The sequence below is a fragment of the Nycticebus coucang genome, chromosome 2, assembly GCF_027406575.1.
Source record: "Nycticebus coucang isolate mNycCou1 chromosome 2, mNycCou1.pri, whole genome shotgun sequence".
NCBI lineage: Eukaryota > Metazoa > Chordata > Mammalia > Primates > Lorisidae > Nycticebus > Nycticebus coucang.
This window is the reverse complement of record NC_069781.1, coordinates 109,337,676-109,358,376: the sequence shown is the minus strand read 5'-3', so window position 1 is coordinate 109,358,376 and position 20,701 is coordinate 109,337,676. Positions and strand designations below refer to the sequence as shown.

The 20,701-nt window shown below is 44.6% G+C and overlaps 1 protein-coding gene across 3 annotated transcripts in view; it reads right to left on the bottom strand.

The window, feature by feature from the left end:
- The window catches only part of SPIN1 (spindlin 1), a 123,339-nt gene extending 104,564 nt beyond the window's left edge, over positions 1-18,775 (bottom strand). For 2 of the 3 annotated variants that reach the window (XM_053578629.1, XM_053578644.1), the window contains exon 1: positions 18,592-18,775. The gene's annotated coding sequence lies outside the window, so the exon portion shown is untranslated. Of the gene's footprint in view, positions 1-17,692; positions 18,052-18,591 lie in introns of those variants that run through there. The other variant, XM_053578636.1, reaches the window with a different exon arrangement.
- Between the last annotated feature and the right edge of the window lie 1,926 nt (positions 18,776-20,701).

Here is a 20,701-nt window from a genome sequence, read left to right as displayed (position 1 = left end):
TGTTTACAGGTAGTTTAGTAGGTCCTGGTACGTGTATCCCTGGGTCCCTCATCCACATATTTAACAGACCACAGATAGAAAATAATTTAAGAAATTTAAATGATAGACCAGGTAAAGTGGCTCATGCCTGTAATCCTTGCACTCTGGGAGGCAGAGGCAGGTGGACTGCCTGAACTCACGAGTTTGAGACCAGCCTGAGCCAGAGCAAGAACTCATCTCTAAAAATAGCCCGGTATTGTGCTGTGTGCCTATAGTCCCAGCCACTTGGGAGGCTGAAGCAAGAGAATCGCTTGAGCCCAAGAGTGACAAAGTGAGACTGTCTTTAAAAAAAAAAAATTTAATGATGGTGCATCTGTACTAAACACGTAGAGTTTTTCTGTCATTATTCATTAAGCAACACAGTTTAATAGCATTTATATTGTATTAGTTATTATAAGTAATCTAGAGATGATTCCAAATAAATGAAAGGGAAAGGAATGTGCAGGAGGGTAAGATGCTCATAGGATATATGTAAATATGCCATTTTATATAAAGGACTTCACAAGCATCTGGATTTTGGTATCCACAGGAGGGACCTAGAACCAATCCCCTAAGGATGCCAAGGGATAGCTGTATAGTAAATTTCTCCCCATCAACCTTTTTTTTTTTTTTTTTTTTTGAGACAGAGCCTCAAGTTGTCGTCCTGGGTAGAGTGCCAGCAGCATCACAGCTCACAGCAACCCCCAACTCCTGGGCTCAAGCCATTCTCTCCTGCCTCCTCCTCCCAAGTAGCTGGGACTACAGGCGCCCGCCACACGTCCAGCTATTTTATTTATTTTTTTGGTTGCAGCCATCATTGTTGTTTGGCGGGCCCAGGCTGGATTCGAACCCGCCAACTTCAGGTGTAAGTAGTTGGTGCCTTAGCCACTTGAGCCACAGGCGCCAAGCCTCAACCTCTCATTTTTAACAGGCAGAATCCGGAGTATGGATATGATGATTTATTTTACTTCAACTCCATTACCGGACAATTGTTTCCAATTTTTCTCTATCACAAACACATTTACACACACATATTCATACATCTGTGTAAAATTCATCCATACCATAAATTCCAAGCAGTGAAACAGCTAGGTAAATAGGACATGTATGAGTTTTTTTGTTTGGTTTTCTTGAAACAGTCTCATTAGGTCGCCCAGGCTGAAGGGCTGTGCCATCAGCCCACCTCATAACAACTTCTAACTCCTGGACTCCAGTGATCCTTCTGCCTCCGCCTCTCAAGTAGCCAAGACTACAGGCCCCTGGCGCCTGCCACCACCCAGGTCTCAAACTCCTGAGCTCAAGGGATCCTCCCACTTCATCCTCTCAGACTGCTAAGACTATAGGCATGAGCCATGGTGCCAGGCCTGAATATTTGAGTTTTAAATTGTTTTGGTTGGCTCGGTGCCTATAGTTCTGATGGCTAGGGCACCAGCCACATACACCGGAGCTGGCAGGTTCGAATCCAGCCCAGGCCAGAAAATAGCTGGGTATTGTGGCTGGTGCCTGTAGTCCCAGCTACTTGGGAGGCTGAGGCAAGAGAATCGCTTAGGCCCAAGAGTTTGAGGTTGCTCTGAGCTGAGGGATGCCATGGCACCCCTCTAACAAGGGCAACAGCTTGAGACTGTCTCAAAAAAAAAAAAAAAAAAAAAGAAAAGAAAAGAAAAAGAAAAAGGGTAATTGTGAATGAAAAGAATGAAAAGGACATAAAAAGCCGGGCCAGGTGGCTCACCCCTATAATCGTAGCACTCTGGGAGGCTAAGGTGGGAGGACTGCTTGAGGCTAGGAGTTTGAGACCAACCTGGGCAATACAGTGAGGCCTTATCTCTACAAAATCTCAAAAATTAGTCAGGAATGGTGTCACAAGCCTGTAGCCCTAGCTTGGGAGTCTGAGGCAAAAGGACTGCTTGAACCCAAGAATTTGAGATTAGAGCAAGCTATTGTTAGGCCACTATACTCCAGTCTGGGAGACAGACAAGGCCTTGTTTCTTTTTCTTTTTTTTTTTTTGAGACAGAGTCTCATTTGTCACCCTCGGTAGAGTGCCATGGCATCATAGCTCACAGCAACCTCTTGGGCTCAAGCAATTCTCTTCCCTCAGCCTCCCAAGTAGCTGGGACTACAGGCACCTGCCACAATGCCTAGCTATTTTTCTAGAGGAGGTCTCACTCTAGTTCAGGCTAGTCTCGAACCTGTGAGCTCAGGCAATCCACCCGCCTCGGCCTCCCAGAGTGCTAGGACTACAGGCACAAGCCACCATGCCCAGCCACCCATGTTTCTTTAAAACAAACAAAAATTCAAAGTGTTCAGAAAAGGGAAAGTCACGCTAGAAATACCGAGTAAGATTTCTACACAGGATGCTTTTTGGGGGGTTAGAGCTCAAGCAGTTGCCCTGGTTAGAGTGCCCTAGCATCATAGCTCACAGCAACCTCTGACTCTTGGGCTCAAGCAATCCTTCTGCCTCAGTTTTTCCATTTTTAGTAGAGATGGGGGTCTCACTTTTGCTCAGGCTGGTCTGGAACTCATGAGCTCAAGCTACCCCCCACCTCAGCTTCCCAGAGTGCTAGGATTACAAGCGTGAGCCACTGTGCCTAGCCTACAGAAAATGCTTTTAATTAAACATAAGCTTCATTTACTTGTGGATTACTATTACAAATAGTGTTGCAAAAACTAACCTTCAACAACATTAATTTACCAAAATGGAATAAAGAATTAAAAAATTCAACCTAAAAATGGATATAAGAAATTGGTAAACTCAAAAAAAAAAAAAAAAAAAAGAAATTGGTAAACTCACGTAAAGCTCACTAATAAACAAATGCTGACCTTAGCTTCAGAATCCATCTATTCAAATTGGGGGACTAGAGAAGGGAGTGGTAATCTGAGAATGGTGTACACCAAAACCACTAGTCTAATGATCTTGCTTAATCTGTAGTTTATATCCTTTATGTTTTTTGCAGAGTTAGTCAAAAATTTTGTATAGTAATTACTAATTAACTTTATCTACAACTAAACTTTAAAACACTGTATTTTTAGGAACAGTTTTCAGAAGAAAACCCAGGCACATCAAAAATATAAAAATACTGAGTGAGAAAAAGAGAACTCTCCTAGCAGAGAGTGATAAACAGCCTCTTTGAGAAGGGGCATTGGTGGCACTGGGGCTTCTCCTGAGGAGACAGGACTTATAACTTCCTGTCTACTTTTTTGAGCCCGTGCATATTGCATACAATACTTTCTCATCACTGACAAAGAACATGAATCTAGCTCAATTAAGCTTATCAATCAACATTTTGCAAAGCAAGGACATTTCTCCCATAAATAACAATGACATGGGGGCCAGGCATGGTGGCTCACACCTTTAATCCTAGCACTCTGGAAGGCTGAGGTGGGTAGATTGCCCGAGCTCACAGGTTCGAGACCAGCCTGAGTCAGAGTGAGACTCCCTCTCTAAAAACAGCTGGACGTTGTGGTGGACGCCTGTAGTTCCAGCTACTCGGGCGGCTGAGGGAAGAGAATCGCTTGAGCCCAAGAGTTTGAGGTTGTTGCAAGCTCTGATGCCACAGCATTCTAACAAGCATGACAAAGTGAGACTCTGTCTCAAAAAATAAAAATAAAAAAAGGAATTCTGATACATTTAAATATACCATGTTGTTATCAACAGCAGTATCATTAGGAAAAAATTGCCCCCCTATAGATGCATACACAAAGGTATGAATAAAGTATATATACATGTATGATGAAATAACCTTCGTCAGCACATTGTATTCTCCCTATCTAAACTCCAAACATATTCAGTTAAAGAAAAATAGTCTTTCTTTGAGGGATCTGACTTTTCTTCCCTTCATTCAAAGTGCTCTGGGTCTGTGAGCTGACTCAAGTCTGCCAAATGAAGGGCCAGGAACTCTGTTTTGCCAATTCAAGTCAAACTTCTGTTCACCAGATGTAGAGCTTTTCCACTTATAGGGATAAATTGAGACTTTAGCATACTGCCCCCTCCATTTCAGTTCTTAGGACACCATAATTAACTAACCCTGTGGTCCCCAACCTTTTTGGCACCAGGGACTGGTTTTATGGAAGACAATTTTTCCATGAACAGGGTGTGGGGGAATGGTCAGATCATCAAGCATTAGATTCTCACAGAGAGCACACAACCTCCCCGTTTTAGGGTCACTCAACTGCTGCACAGCCCAATTCGTAATAGTACCAGTCTGCAGGCTAGGACAGTATTGTGACTGCCACTTTGACTCAGGCATCCACTACAGTAACCACACCTACCTTTTCTTTGGTGATTAACTGCAGCCATTTGGGCCATGCCACCTGGAATCCAATTATCCACACATTAAGGACCCCAGTTCAGTGGCAGCAGTTCTCACTGTAATTTCCAACTTTTAGAGAACAGGGACCACCAGGCTCTCATGGGTTATCAAGGCACCTCATTCCCCCAGAATGGGTGAACAGGTGTTATATGATAAATCTATTCTAACATTTCAATCTCTTGCTTTTGGATCCTTTCCTCTACGGTATACCAAGGCAGTTTTGGCACAACTTCAATTAGCATAGGCCACTTCTTGGTTCATTTTTCAGCCGATCAACCAAACTGTTAGAGCCCTTTCTTATTTCTTGACCTACAATAAAAAATCCAGAATTTCTATTTGGGGGGCCTACTTATCAATAAATTCTGCCTTATTCAACTTTATGTTCCTTCCCCTATCTGCAAATATTTCCCAGGTTCCTAACTAAACAGTGGCAAAACAATCCTTTGGATTATGGTATACTTCCTCATGGATCACTTCACCCTCTGGGCCTTCTACAATTTGAGTCTAGAACAGCGGATCTCAACCTGTTCTCAACAGCGGGACTGTATTAAAGGGCAGTCTAGAAGAAAGATGGTGGGGGCAAGTTCTTAAGACAGTACCTTGCAAAGGAACTATCTAGGGGGAGTTTCCGATCATATATCAACATTAAGATTTTCCTGTTTGGCTCCAATGCTGGAAGACAATCAGAGCTTAGGAACTTCATAAAATGAAAATACATATAACAGAACAGTTATGGCTTCTAGGAAGGGTTTTCCAAGTGATCTGAAAAAGAAGAAATCTCAGGAATATGAATTATGTGCCTATCAATGTGATGCGCCTTTCATTCTACAAGAGGTTAGTGACAATGCTGAATACATTCTTTGGCCCTCAAAGACAGTTGATCACTGGTTATAGGAAGAAATAGCCTGTTCAATTTGAAACGAGGACAGTTATTTGAGAATACACAAAGTTTATGGGAAGAGTGGACAGAGCGAATCAGTACTATGGATGTTATAGATTTACAAGAAGGGCCTACAAACGGTGGGAAAAAATTACTCTTCTGGCTGATGAAGTTGCAGTTGTAAACAGCTACACCCTTTACCTCAGCAGATAGTGGAAAGTGCAGACACATCTTTCTTTCTTTTTCTTTTTTTAGAGACAGTCTCACTTTATCACCCTTGGTAGCGTGCCGTAGAATCACAGATCACAGCAACCTCCAATTCCTGAGCTTAGGCAATTCTCTTGCCTCAGCCTCCCAAGTAGCTGGGACTATAGGCGCCCACCACAATGCCCAGCTATTTTTTTGTTGCAATTTGGCCAGGGCCGGGTTTGAACCAGCCACCCTCGGTATATGGGGCCAGCGTCCTTCCTATTCAGTGAGCCACAGGTGCCACCCAGACACACCTTTCTTGCAGAAGAAATCTCATCACTCAGCTGGTGAGCAATGTAAAAAACAGAAATGCAGGCTCACACCTGTGGCTCAAGTGACTAAGCCGTCAGCCACATACACCTGAGCTGGCAGGTTCAAATCCAGCCTGGCCCGCCAAACAACAATGACAGCTGCAACCAAAAAATAGCCGGGTATTGTGGTGGGTGCTTGTAACCCCAGCTACTTGGGAGGTGGAGACAGGAGAATCACTTAAGCCCAGGAGTTGGAGGTTGCTGTGAGCTGTGATGCCACAGCATTCTACCCAGGGTGACAGCCTGAGGCTCTGTCTCAAAAAAAAAAAAAAAAAAAAAGAACAGAAATACAAGAAAGAAGGGAAGATGGGCATGGGGGCTCACGTCTATAATCCTAGCATTTTAGTAGGCTGAGGCAGGTGAATTGCTCAGGAGTTCAAAACCAGCAAGAGCAAGACCCCATCTCTACTAAAAATAGCTGGGTGTTGTGGTGCGCACCTGTAGTCCCAGCTACTTGGGGAGGCTGAGGCAAGATGATCTCTTGAGCCCAAGAGAATGAGGTTGCTGTGAGCTAGGACACAATGGTACTCTATTCAGGGTGACAAAGTAAGACTGTCTCAAAAAAAAGAAAGAAAAGCATCTGATACTGATGAAATGCTAACTGGAAAGACCCATGGAAATGCAAAATGGAAAACAATCAACAAAGGACTGCAATGGTTTGTAACAGAAGAAATGAAAAAGTATGAATGAGAGAAACTATTTTCTACTGTGAGCCAGCAAGAGGAAGCTTGGACTTCATCCAGAGATTACTTTAGGAAGTATTACACTCAAAAAACTTGTAAACAAAAATAAACAAATTTATTTTATATACCCTAAAATAGATAATAAAATCATCAGGTGAGTTCATATTTATGTTTTTCTCTTTTACAACTGTAGAATAGGCCGGGCAAGGTGGCTCAAGCCTATAATCCTAGCACTTTGGGAAGCCAAGGTGGGTGGATTGTCTGAGCTCACAGGATCCAGACCAGCCTGACGAAGAGTAAGACCCAATCTTTAAAAATAGCCAGGCGGAGGCCAGCTGCTGTGGCTCATGCCTGTAATCCTAGCACTCTGGGAGGCCAAGGCAGGTGGATAACTTGAGCTTTGGTTTTGGTTTAGACCAGCCTAACCAAAAGCGAGACCCCGCTCTCTATTAAAAATAGAAAAACTGCAGCAAGAGGATTACTTGAGCCCAAGAGCTGGAGTTTGCTGTGAGCTATGATGCCATGGCACTATACCCACGGCAACAGCTTGAGACTGTCTCAAAATAAATAAATAAATAATTAAAATAAAAATAAAAAGTCGAGCATTACACCAGGCACCTGTAGTCCAGCTACCAGAGCAGCGGAAAAAAAGAGAACCACTTGAGCCCAGGTGTTTGAGGCTGCTGTGAGCTATGACGTCACAGCACTCTGAGGGTGACAAAGTGAGGCTCTGTCTCCAAAAAAAAAAGAACTGTAGGATAATTACAAGTAATCCATAAATCTCTTTCCCATCCAAAGCTAGTGAGTGTATAGGGGTGGGAGGAAAATTGGATTGGAAAGGGGTTAAGTTCCTCACACAGGGGTTGGAAAAGCCACTTCTACTGGCAAAGGTGGTTCAGTAGCCTTCTTTTCCTTCAGGTTAATGTAAGGGTACAAACAACCAGGTCACAAATTTGAATTTGTCAGCATAGAGTCCCTCTTGTAGTTCTGTCCCACCCCCCAAAAGATGTGCCACACACCCCAACATTGTGCCCAATAAGCGGGAATACCCCAAACCCTTTCTCCCCTTGTTGTCCCCTCCCTAACTTGAATTGAGTTTTTCTCCTACGTAGGTGTGAACTGATGATCATCTATTGCAGAGGTCTTCAAACTTTTTAAACAGGGGGCCAATTCACTGTCCCTCAGACTGTTGGAGGGCCAGACTATAGTTAAAAAAAAAAAAAAAAACTATGAACAAATTCCTATGCACACTGCACATATCTTATTTTGAAGTAAAAAAACAAAATGGGAACAAATACAATCACACCGCCTCATGTGGCCCGTGGACTGCAGTTTGAGGACCCCTGATCTATTGGCTTCATATTAGTATTGAGTACACTGGTTATTTGCTTTTCCATTCTTATGATACTTTACTGAGAAGAACGTGTTTCAACTCCATTCAGGTTAATACAAAAGATGTAAAGTCACCATCTTTTTATGGCTGAATAGTATTCCATGGCACACACATACCACAGTTTGTTAACCCATTCCTGAGTTAATGGGCATTTAGGTTGTTTCCACATCTTGGCGATTGTAAACTGAGTTGTGATAATCTAGTGCAAATGTCTTTATGACAGAAGCATTTTTTTCTTCTGGGTAGATGCCTAGTAAGTGGGACTGCAGGGTCACATGGGAGATCTAACATGAGTTTTTTGAGGATTCTCCATACTTTCTTCCAAACTGTATTAGTTTGCAGTCTCACCAATAGTGTAAAAGTGTTACCTTCTTTCTGCATCCTCGCCAGCATCTGCAATTTGGGGACTTCATGATGTGGGCTAATCTTATTGGGATTAAGTGATATCTCATGGTGGTTTGACTTGCATTTCTCTGATAACATAGGGATGATGAGCATTTTTTCATGTTTGTCAGCCATTCGTTTTCCTTAGAGAAGGTTCTGTTCATGAAATAGATGGGACTGTTAGCTCTTTTTTTGTTGTTAATTTCAGTTCTCTATGGATCCTAGTTATCAAATTTTTGTCAGATTCATAACATGCAAATATCTTTTCCCATTCTGAAGGCTGTTTGATTTGAATGCTGTGTCCCTAGTTGTGCAGAAGCTTTTTAGGTAATTAAGTCCCATTTGTTGGCCTCTTTGCCTACTTGCCCTGGCAATGAAGGCCCATTTGCTGTCTATGGTGAATGCTTCTTGCCCTGTAAGCCTGTATCTTGCTCTTATTCTGTAAACTTACAATAAATTTTGTTCTATGCTTTCCTTAAAAAAAAAAAAAGTCCCATTTGTTTATTTTTGTTATTGTTGCAATTGCCACTGAAGTCTTCGCAGAATCATTCCCCAGGCTGACATCCTCAAGAGTTTTTCCCACTTTCTTTCTTTTTTTTTTTTTTTAGAGAGACAGAGTCTCACTTTATGGCCCTCGGTAGAGTGCTGTGGCCTCACACAGCTCACAGTAACCTCCAACTCCTGGGCTTAAGCGATTCTCTCGCCTCAGCCTCCCGAGTAGCTGGGACTACAGGCGCCCGCCACAACGCCCGGTTATTTTCTGGTTGTTTTTTGCATTTTGGCCGGGGCCGGGTTTGAACCCGCCACCCTCAGTATATGGGGCCGGGGCCTTACCGACTGAGCCACAGGCACCGCCCCCGTTTTTAGATTTAAATCTTTTATCCATCTTTTTTTTTTTTTTTAATAGAGACAGTGTCTCACTTTATCACCCTCGGTTGAGTGCTGTGGCATTACAGCTCATAGCAACCTCCAACTCCTGGGTTTAAGCAATTCTCTTGCCTCAGCCTCCCAAGTAGCTGGGACTACAGGCACCTGCCACAACGCCCGGCTATTTTTTTGTTGCAGTTTGGCCAGGGCCAGGTTCGAACCCGCCACCCTTGGGATATGGGGCTGGTGCCCTACCCACTGACCCATAGGCACCACCCTCTTTTATCCATCTTGAATCAATTTTTTTTTTTTTTTTTTTAGAGACAGAATCTCATTTTTATTGCCCTCGGTAGGAGTTCTGTGAAATCACAGCTCACAGCAACCTCTAACTCCTGGGCTTATTCTCTTGCCTCAGCCTCCCAAGTAGCTGGGACTACAGGCACCCACCATAACATCCAGCTATTTTTTGTTGCAGTTTGGCCGGGGCCAGGCTCAAACCCACCACCCTCAGTATAGGGGCCAGCACCCTACCCACTGAGCTACAGGCGCCACTCCTGAATCAATTTTTTTTTTTTTTTTTTGTGTAGAGACAGAGTTTCACTTTATTGCCCTCAGTGGAGTGCCGTGGCATCACACAGCTCACAGCAACCTCCAACTCCTGGGCTTACGCGATTCTCCTGCCTCAGCCTCCCGAGTAGCTGGGACTACAGGCGTCCGCCACAACGCCCGGCTATTTTTCTGAATCAATTTTTGTAAGTGGTGAAAGGTATGTATCCAGTTTCAGCCTTTTACATGTGGTTATCCAGTTCTCCCAGTACCTCAGCAGCCTTTAAAGATTCGAGGTTTCAGCTTACTTGGAATCTGACCACATGGCCTCAAACTAATTTTCATAATTTCCTTATCAATAAATGACCTCACCCACAAATCAGGAATTCCATTTGCACTATCTTTTTGAACAGCTGCAGAAATTTTCACATCCCTGACGCGGATCAAACTTGAGCATAAAACCCAGAGTTCATCATTCTATTTTGTTTTTGTTTTGAGACAAGGTCTTGCTCTATTGACTAGGTTAGAGTATACTGGCATCATTATAGCTTACTGCAACCTCAAACTCTTGGACTCAGGTTTATCCTCCTGCCTCAGCCTCCTGAGTAGCTGGGATTACAGATGGGTACTACAACACATGGTTAATTTTTTTTTTTTGGTATAGTGGAGGTCTCACTATTGCTTAGACTGGTCTTGAACTCCTTGGCCTCAAGGAATCATCTCCCCTTGCCGTCCCTAAGTACTGAAATTACTGGACTGAGACACTGCATCTGGCCTGCTATGTAATGTTTTAACTTGGCTAAATGAAAGTATTACATTCCAAGAATTTCTGTTCCCTTATCTTTTGTTTGTTTAAGACAGAGTCTTACTCTGTCACCCTGTGTAGAGTGCCCTAGCATCATAGATCATAGCAACTGCAAAATCTTGGGCTCAAGTTATCTTCCTCCTGCCTCAGCGTCCCAAGTAACTAAAATTATAGGCACCAGCCTCAATGTCTGGCTAATTCTCACGTTTCCGGCTTTTGTGGGCCATAGAGATTAACATGGAACAGTTGGAGGGTGCAGGAGATGAAGAACCATCCTATAGCTTACAAGCATTGTTCTGCTCACCTTCTGGCTCAACTTACTCTTAAGAGGCAGTAGCTAGCCAACAACTGCTGCTGTAGGTACTCTGCCTTCCTCTGGATGCTCCTTGGGCTTCTTTACCACCTGGGCTAAATGTGTGTGTTATGCCAGGCACAGTGGCTCACACCTGTAATCCTAGCATTCAGGGAGTCTGAGATGGAAGATTCCTTGAGCTCAGGAGTTTCAAGATCAGCCTGAGTTAGAGTGAGACCTCGTCACTACTAAAAATAGAAAATTTGGCTTGGTGCCCATAGCACAGTGGTTATGGCGCCAGCCACATGCACCAAGGATGGGGGGTTCGAACCTGGCCTGGGCCAGCTAAACAACAACTGCAACAAAAAATAGCCAGGCATTGTGGTCGGTGCCTGTAGTCCCAGCTACCTGGGAGGATGAGGCAGGAGAATCATTTGAGCTGAAGAGTTTGAGGTTGCTGTGAGTTATGACGCCACAGCACTCTCCTGAGAACAATATGGTGATGAGACTGTCGGGGGGAAAAAAAAAGAAGAAGAACAAAGAAAAATTAGCTGGTGCGTGTCTGTAGTCCCAGCTACTCAGGAGGCAGAAGCAGTAGGATCACTTGAGCCCAGGAGTTTGAGGTTGCTGTAAGCTAGGCTGAAGCCACATACTCTTTTTTTTTTTTTTTCTTTCAAGTAGCTGGGACTACCAGCACCTGCTACAGCACCCGGTTATTTTCCTCTTGCAGTTTTCTTTGTTGTTTAGCTGGCCTGGACTGGGTTCGAACCCCCCCACCCTCGGTGTATGTGGCTGGTGCTGAGCCAGAAGCCACATACTCTTAACCTGGGCAAAAGAGGAGACTGTCTCTCAAGAAACGGTGTATGGTAGCTCCCTGCCAAGCGCTCTGCACAACCAGGATCACACAATCAGAGGCAACTAGAACTGGAATGGCTTTCCAGCCATTCTTTGCTTTTTTTTTGTTTTGCACAGTTTTTGGACAGGGATGGGTTTGAACTTGCCACCCTCCGGTATATGGGGCCAGCACCCTACTCCTTTGAGCCACAGGAGCCGCCCTTTCCATCCATTCTACCAGTAGCTTACAGTTCTTACTGTTCCCCATTTCATATCCATCTTCCTTTCCCAAATGCCTGCTCTCTGAAATTCAAACTCCAGCATCAGGAACAAAGACAACAGCCATATGGAAATTACTTAGCCAGCTCCTATATTGTGTGAACTCAAATCCCAATAACAAATCCCATAAGTAATATACACACACCACATACAGTTCTTTTCTTTACCCATCCTAGTGGTTCTATTTCTCTATTTTTTCCTGAAAAAAAGATTATAATTAAATGTAACAAATCTTTACTTGTTAACCTTTATATGATAGAAACCTCCAAAGCAGAACACTTAAACAGGGCACAGCCTCAATTTCCTCATTATTATGTCTAGTTACTGCACACAATAGCTTCAGTACCCACAGTCCAGACACTGAGCTAGCACTAGAAAATTATGGGCAAAAGCAAGAACAATGTCTGCTTTCATAAAACTCAGCATTTTTTTGAAAACTAAAATTAAATTACATAAACTAATATAACACTATAATCATGGCTGGGCAAGGTGGCTCACACCTGTAATTCTAGAACTTTGGAAGGCTGAGGCAGGTGCATTGCTTCAGCTCAGGAATTCAAGAGCAGCCTGAGCAAGAGCTAGACCCTTTCTCAAATAAAAATAGGAAAACTAGGGCGGCGCCTGTGGCTCAGTTGGTAAGGTGCCAGCCCCATATACCTAGGGTGGCGGGTTCAAGCCCAGCCCCAGCTGAACTGCAACCAAAAAATAGCGGGGCATTGTGGCAGGCGCCTGTAGTCCCAGCTACTTGGGAGGCTGAGGCAAGAGAATCGCTTAAGCCCAGGAGTTGGAGGTTGCTGTGAGCTGTGTGATGCCAAGGCACTCTACCGAGGGCCATAAAGTGAGACTCTGTCTCTACAAAAAAAAAAAAAAATAGGAAAACTAGCTTGGCATCTGTAGCTCAAGCAGCTAAGGTGCCAGCCACATACACATGAACTGGCGGGTGTGAATCTAGACCGGGCCCGCCAAACAACAATGACTACTCCAACCAAAAAATAGCCAGGTACTGTGGCAGGCACCTGTAATCCCAGATACTTGGGAGGCTGAGGCAAGAGGATCGCTTAAGCCCAAGAGTTGGAGGTTGCTGTGAGCTATGACACCACAGCACATTACCCAGGGTGACAGCTTCAGACTCTGTCCCCCTCACTGCCCCCCCCCCCAAAAAGGAAAACTAGCAGATCCTTGTGGCAGGCACTTATAATCCCAACTGCTTGGGAGGCTGAGGCAGGAGGATCCCTTGAACTCAAGACTTTTGACGTTGCAGGGAGCTATGATGCTAGGTCTGAGCAACAGAGTCAGACTTTGTTTTAAGAAAAAAGAATAAGGGGCACTGTGGCTCAGTGGGTAAGGCACCAGCCACATATACTGAGGGTGGCAAGTTTGAGCTGGCAACAAAAAATAGCCAAGCACTGTGGCAGGCGCCTGTAGTTCCAGCTACTGGGGAGGCTAAGGCAAGAGAATCACCTAAGCCCAGGAGTTGGAGGTTGCTGTAAGCTGTGACGTCACAGCACTCTACCAAGGGCAATAAAGTGAGACTCTGTCTCTAAAAAAAAAAAAGAATAAAAACAAAATAATAATAGAATACTGTAATTATAATAAGCACCAAGAAAACAAGGAGTGCAAGGAGGTCAATAAAAAAAATTCAAAAACTTCAGAAAACTGATGGTTGTTGTAATAGATGATGGGTATCAGTAGAGACAGGTATCCTCACTTCTACTGTGAAAATTACAAATAAAACTGCAAAACACACACAAAAAAAATTCATGGAAAAGTGATGCTTGAGCCACTCTAAACTAAGGAAGACTATAAATAATTAAAACAAGCAAAGAAAGTCATTCTAGGCAAAGGAAAAGAACAAGTGCCAAGATCCATGGTGGAAGAAATGGTGAGCACAAGACAGCAAAGGAGGCCTCATACAGAAGCAAAGAAAGCAAGAGGAAATACATACAGTACAAGATGAGGCTGAGGCCCAAAAGGAAATAGTTGCACACCTTATAAAGAAGTGGTCCCATAAGATTATAATGAGGCTGTTTTAAGCTAAGTGTTATTACAAGAGAGTAAAAAAATTTAGATATTTACAAGATTATAAAGTAAAAAAGTTACAGTAAACTAAGGTTAATTATTGAAGAAAAAAAGTTTATAAATTTAGGATAGCCTAAGCATACAGTGATGTCACTTCCTCACCAACTCTCCCAGAGCAACTTCCAGTCCTGCAACCTCCATTCCCAGAAAGTGTCCTCTACCAGTATACCATTTTTTAACTTTTTTATATCCTTTAGTGTACTGTTCCATGTTTACTTAAGTTTAGATACACAAATACTATCATGTTACAAATGCCTACAGTATTCAATACAGTAATATGCTGTACAAGTTTGTAGCCTAGGTGAAACAATTATACAGGGTGGCCATAAAGTTCATGTTCAATTTTACATTGCAGACTATTTTAAGTTGCACACAAACTTTATGGCCACCCTGTATATCACAAAACCTAGATATGTAGTAGACTATAACATTTAATATTCTGAGTCCAGAACAATTTTCCCTGACTCAAATGATTTCATCAGCTTCTTTAACAAACTAAACTCTGGAGACTAGAAAGCCTATGCTGGGGGATTCCTCAAACCCACCATCCATACTGTTCTAAAAACACATATCCCACTACCTAGAAACATCAACCATATTAATGCGATCATATGGAATTTAAAATATGGCCCCAAAGACATCCCGGACAGACCAGTCATATGAAACTACAGGTGGTGTTAGTAGTGGTAATAGCAGCAGCAGCAGCAACTGGGTATTTACTATATCACAAGAACCTAAAGAATGACTACCTCAATTAAGCTTGCATCTGATGAAGTGAGTTTTCTCATTCCATATTACAGATAAACACACACAGGAGCAGTAAAAGATAACATAGGGGTTATCTTTTGGCTAGGATTCAAATCTTGAATGATAAGGTAAGCCAGGTGTGGTGGTTCACACCTGTAATCCTACCACTCTGCCAGGCTGAAGTGGGGGGATCGCCTGAGACCAGCCTGAACGAAAGTGAAACCTATCTCTACAAAAAGCGAGAACTAGCTGGGCACTATGATGGTCCCCATTGCCTCAGCTACTCAGGAGGCTGAGGCAACACAATCTCTTGAGCCCAAAAGTTTGAGCTGCTGGGAGCTACGACATGAGGGCACAATACCTAGGGCAACAGAGTTAAGACTCTGTCTCAAAAAGTTAAAACAAAACAAAAAATCCCAGATGATCTCTTCAACTCTCTTTCTATGCCTCTATTTCCTTGCCTCCTCTAATATTCATGACCCCACTATAGTATCATCTTCTCTTTCCAGACATCCTTCAGAATAGAATTCCCTCATTATATGTATTCCTATCTTCTCTATCAGACTGCAAGGTCCTTAAGGATACACCTTCGTTTATGTATTTACCCACATGTGACTTGTTCCAGAAAGGGCTTATAGCTAAGTTTTAAATCTATAAATCAGGCACCCAGTAAAGATTAGCATTTAAAATTAAATTGAGGTGGCTCAGCTCTAGTAGCTGAAGCAGCTGAGGCACCAGCCACATACACCAGAGCTGGCGGGTTCGAATCCAGCCTGGCTTGCCAAACAACGACAACTACAACCAAAAAATAGCCAGGCGTTGTGATGGGCGCCTGTTCCAGCTACTTGGGAGGCTGAGGCAAGAGAATCGCTCAAGCCCAGGAGTTGGAAGTTGCTGTGAGCTGTGACGCCAAAGCACTCTACTCAGGGCGACAGCTTGAGGCTCTATCTCAAAAAATAAATAAATAAAATTAAATTGAATATTGAGGCACAATCAAGCAAACTATTTACATAAAAAAAATACTAATGACTACAGCAAAGTTCAAAAGTAGAAAGGAGAAGGAAATCATTTACTTGCACCAGTCATTGTATTTCAGAACTACTGGGCACCCTATAAATCCATTTCATTTAATTCTCAAAATAGCTTTACACAATAGGTTTTATCCCAGTTTACATCTAAGGAACTAAAGGTTTAAAAGGGTCCACGGTGAATCACTTATGTGGCTTAGAGTAGAGCTCAATTTCAACCCGTTCTGTTCAGACTTGGAAGGTCATGCTGACACCATGTCTAACTTTAGAGCTACAGTTTTTTCACAACACTATAATGTCTTATAAATTGAACAAAATATTTGGGCAAAAACAGTTGCTTCACTTCTTCCGATCACTTTTTATTGGAAGAAAAGGAAAGAAAACATTTAGTTAAGGATACAATAAAGTACGGTCTTTACATTTAAATGCTCTTAGCAAATTAAGATTCTGTTAAAGGCTAAACCTTTTCAGGTATTTTTTTCTAACATACTAGAAAAAAAGATGCTAGCAATGAAGATTGCAGCCAGTAAAGTTGAATCCATGTGTGCAAGCAGGTAAGTCTCAGACAGTGAAAGTGGTGTAATTAAATTTCTTCTGGTTAAGACTTTAAATTAATAACTCTCATCAATAAAGAGCTAAATGTGAGGTACTACTGGGAAAATGCATAAGCGCAAACAAAGCACATCAACATTATAACCTCTCAGTTCACAAGTAGGAGCACCATTACCTAAGATACACTGTAAGGACATCGATGACCAAAATATCAAAATGGCTGTTGCAAGCAACATCCTGGAATCCAGTTTCCTGAATTTCAGGGTGTTCGCAGAAATCACACCAAAAACAAAATAAAAAAAGGTTCTCGAGCTAAATATGGAAAAGACCACTGCTATATTTCTCAGAACCTCTAATATAATAACATGAATCGTGATCCTAAGAAGAACCCAGCACTGATTCCCAAACTTATGTGAGCAAGGAACCCTTTTTCCTCCCATAGCATCTCTTAGAATTGTATTACATTTCTTGTAATACAAATCTCTTGTATTACAAAGAATACTGTTTTAAGCAATACTGCTTCAGATATTCCCAAATTAAGTTACTGACATCCTATCCTGACATTCTATTCTGAACTGGTAATTAAAGGTATTGTCAAAAACAGAACTAGTCAAATTCTGGAACTCAGTCAAAATCTTTTTTGAAAAATCTTAATCATAAAGAGATAACTAAAGGCATATACTGGCCTTTTTGCCTGACTGATTTCATAATCATTTTAACAGTAACCATTCAGTTACTCAAAGACTCTATTTCTAAAAACCTTACTTTTTCTCAAGAAACTCATACATACTACCCATAATTCTGACACAAACATATAGCACATCCTTCATATATAATTATCAAATCTAATAATGAACGTTCTGTAAATTACTAGCTACAATTTGTAGGTGTTTGCCCATTAACTAAAGCTGATGGGGGTGGGTGAGGAGGGTGGAAGAAACCTTTCACTTATCCTTTCCAAAATTTAACAGCCTCTAAAAGACTGTTCACAAACTCAGTATGTCCAGATACAAATCTCTAAGTTTAGGTTTAATTTTCACTGCCTAACAAAAGCTATGTAGGAAGCAATTGCAGCACTCTCCCATCAAGCCTTTCAAGACTGCAGAGTTCCTTCCAGAAAATTCGAACAGAAAAAAGTCACACAGGTATTTGCATTTTGGTACGTATGTGGTCTTTGACACAAGTCACGTTATACAATGAAATCCTGTAAAACACGTAAATGTACTTGTATTGCTTTTCTGATGGACACGTTAAAATAGCCAAACAATCCGTATTTACCAAGAGTAAAAAACACTTCAACATGTACAGAAAACCTTCTTCAAAACCTGAAATCCAATTCACAAATTACAAAAAAAACATAAAGACAATTTCATTAACAAACTCTTGAGATGTGTATGAAACGACATTTTATTACTGAAGCCGTTACTCAAAACGAACCTCTGTAAAATCGACAACGCATAATCAATGGCAAGAAGCTGCCCGAGAAAGCCAAACCCGAGGCACTGCGCAGTTCCCGCATCGCACAATTCATCTCCAACACATTGCTTGCCGAACACATCCAAGGTCACTTATGATGGAGAAGAAGTGCGTGTTTCTTCAGAGCACGCACCCGGTCCAACGCGCCTCTCAAGAGGGTGGAGAGGAGCTGGGCACACCGGGCAGAGGGCTGAGCCGCCGCGAGGACTGGCCGGTGGGCATTCGGGCGCCGTGGAAACCCACCCGTCTACCGAGCCCGCAACTTGCAAGGACAGCAGCACCCTCTTCAGCCTCAGACCGGTGGCCCGAGGCCCCGCGTCCCCGGGGTGACCCGACCCGCGGCGTCGGGGTCCCGCCCCTCCCCCCGCCCCGCCCCCGTCGCCGACCAGGGATTATGCAACGCTCCCCCTCCTTGCCTGTGCTCTGGCGCAGCGCCCCCTCCCCGCGCCCGACTGCACAGCTCCGCCGCCCCCCGCCCGTGGGCCTCCCCTCCCCGCTCCGAACAAAGCGCGCGCTAAGGAACCGGCGGCGGCCGGGGGACTGGGGTCCGGAGGGCGGCGGCCATGTTGGCAGGGGGGCGGCGAGAATAGGGGGAACTGAGGAGGAGTGGGGGCCCAGCGAACAAAGGAGCGCGCGCCCGCCCTGAGGCCCAGGCCGCCCCGCCCCGGTCCCCGCCGCGGCCTGACCGGCAGGGGGCGCTATGCGGACGCCGCCCGCCGGACAATGCGCCGCCGGGCCCCGCGCGGGCCGCGCTCACCTGCGCCCCTGACCAGCCCGCTGCGATCCTCTGCCCGTCAGCAGCCGGTGTTGCCGCCCCTCACTGCCCTTCACGGCCCACGCCCGTCCCCCACGGGCCTTACCTGCTGGCCGCTAAGACTACCGTCCGCAGGCCCCGCGGGCTCCACCGTCGCTCGCTCGCGCTCCCGCCGGCCCCAGCCCGAGCCAGACGGCGCCTCCCAACCCCCGCTCCTTCGCCGCGGCCGCCGCCCGCCCCCCAGCCGCCACGGCGCACGCGCGCTGCGCCCGCCGAACTGCGACGGCCGCGCCGCCCGGGCGCGCGGGGCCGACTGCCGTATTGCGCAGGCGCAGATGGAGGGGCGGGGCCTGAGGGGGCGGACCCTGGCGCTGCTCACCTGGCTGGCGGGAGGGCGGGGCGCGAGCCTGGGGCTTCCAGGTGCGTTCTCGGGAGGGGCGAGGTGTGTGCTCGGCGTCCTGGAGCCTTCCGAGGCGCAGATCCTCCCGAAACGTAGGCTGCCTGAGAAGGGTTTCGTTTTCGTTCATTAAGAGGACTTTCAAGAAAGGACAGGCCCCCTTTGTCCTTGGACGTAAGCAGCTAGTCTTCCTGATGAGTGCACACCATGAAGATTGATGAAGCTGGACCATATGGCTTGGCTGTGAGCTCTGAACCACGGAAAACACTGCAGCTCAGCTCCAACGTGCCAGTTCTGGGCAGCAGCACGAGAGCCCTTTAAAAGAATGGATTTGCTTCCTGTGACTTCTTGAAGAGATGTTTTCCTCCACCACCGCTCTGCGTAGAGGCTGGCGTCGTCGCCCCGCTCACCCCACAGGCTACCTCCCCGCACAAAGCCTACCCTCAGGTTAGCTGTAACTTCAAAGCCTCACCTACAAATACCTGGCCTGCCCCAGTTTGTGTGGGGGCGGAATGTGGCTTCAGCAAGGCCAAAAAAATCCTATTTCCACCCTCTACCGCAAATAGAACTCACCCTGCTCTCCTCGCAAGGTTAGGAGCCAGAAATTCCCATGATCGCACGTGAATTCATTTGACTTCCGTCTCAGCTGCTGTCATTTGAGTATTTTGTTGGCTGTTGGCAGGAGGAGGAGAAGAGGAAGCGTCCTGCGGAGTGCAGGACCTGGAGGCTGAATCCACCCGGGCGCTCTTCCCTTCCCCCAGCCCGGTGTCCTCGAGCTGGTCTCCGTCCTGTTTCCTCGAATGCCATGGCGCAGCTTCCTCGGGATAAACTACCTCCCAATGTGTTGCCAGGTCAAATTTCAGAACATGTTGTTGGAAAGCACCTTGTACTCTCTAAACTGCAACACAAATTATTAGTTAGCAATGCTCCTTGGGATTTTTACTGGCACCTTTTCTTCCAAATAAGATTGATACGTGCCTGCTCAAACAAATTGAAGTGCTTGTCTCAGATGACACACTTGGCAGGCACAGGACATTCACAGGCCAATAGAGGGCTGATTTCAATACAGAGATATAAAAGTGTGTCACTGTACTTACCAGTTTGCAGGTATTGTGAAGTTATTAGTTTTCAATTGTGTGTTTAATGTTTTATTATTTAGGCATTTTGCAGGGCTGGGATGGGGAATCCGTGATGAGAACTACTCTTTAATGTTTTATAGTGGAGCATCTCCAGAACAAGGAGTGAAGCCAGGTGCCAAAGAGTCTTGTTAGTTGGAACACATCAGTGTTACTGGTTGAGACCCCTGGGTTTCTCTGCCTCAGCAATATTGACATTTGGGGCCAGATAATTTTTGGTGAGGGGTCTGCTCTGTGCTTTATAGTATGTTTGGCAACATCCCTGGCCTATACCCATTAGATGCCAGTAACACACCCCTTCCCTCAATAGTAAAACCAAAAAATATTTCTAAAGTCAAATGCTTTGCCATACCTCCCTCAATCCCTGGTTTAAATTTTTCTTTTAGGCAGGACAAGGTGACGCACGCTTGTAATCCTAGCACTCTGGGAGGCCGAGACTGATGGATTGTCTGAGCTCACAGGTTCCAGACCAGCCTGAACCAGAGCCAGACCTCTAAAAATAGCCAGGTGTTATGGTAAGCACCTGTAGTCCCAGCTACTTGGGAGACAGAGGCAAAAGAATTGCTTGAGCCCAAGAGTCTGAGGTTGCAGTGAACTGCGACACTATGGTACTCTACCAAGGGTGACAAAATGAGACTCTGTCTCAAAAAAAAATAAATATTTAATGATTTCCTTGGGAGCTA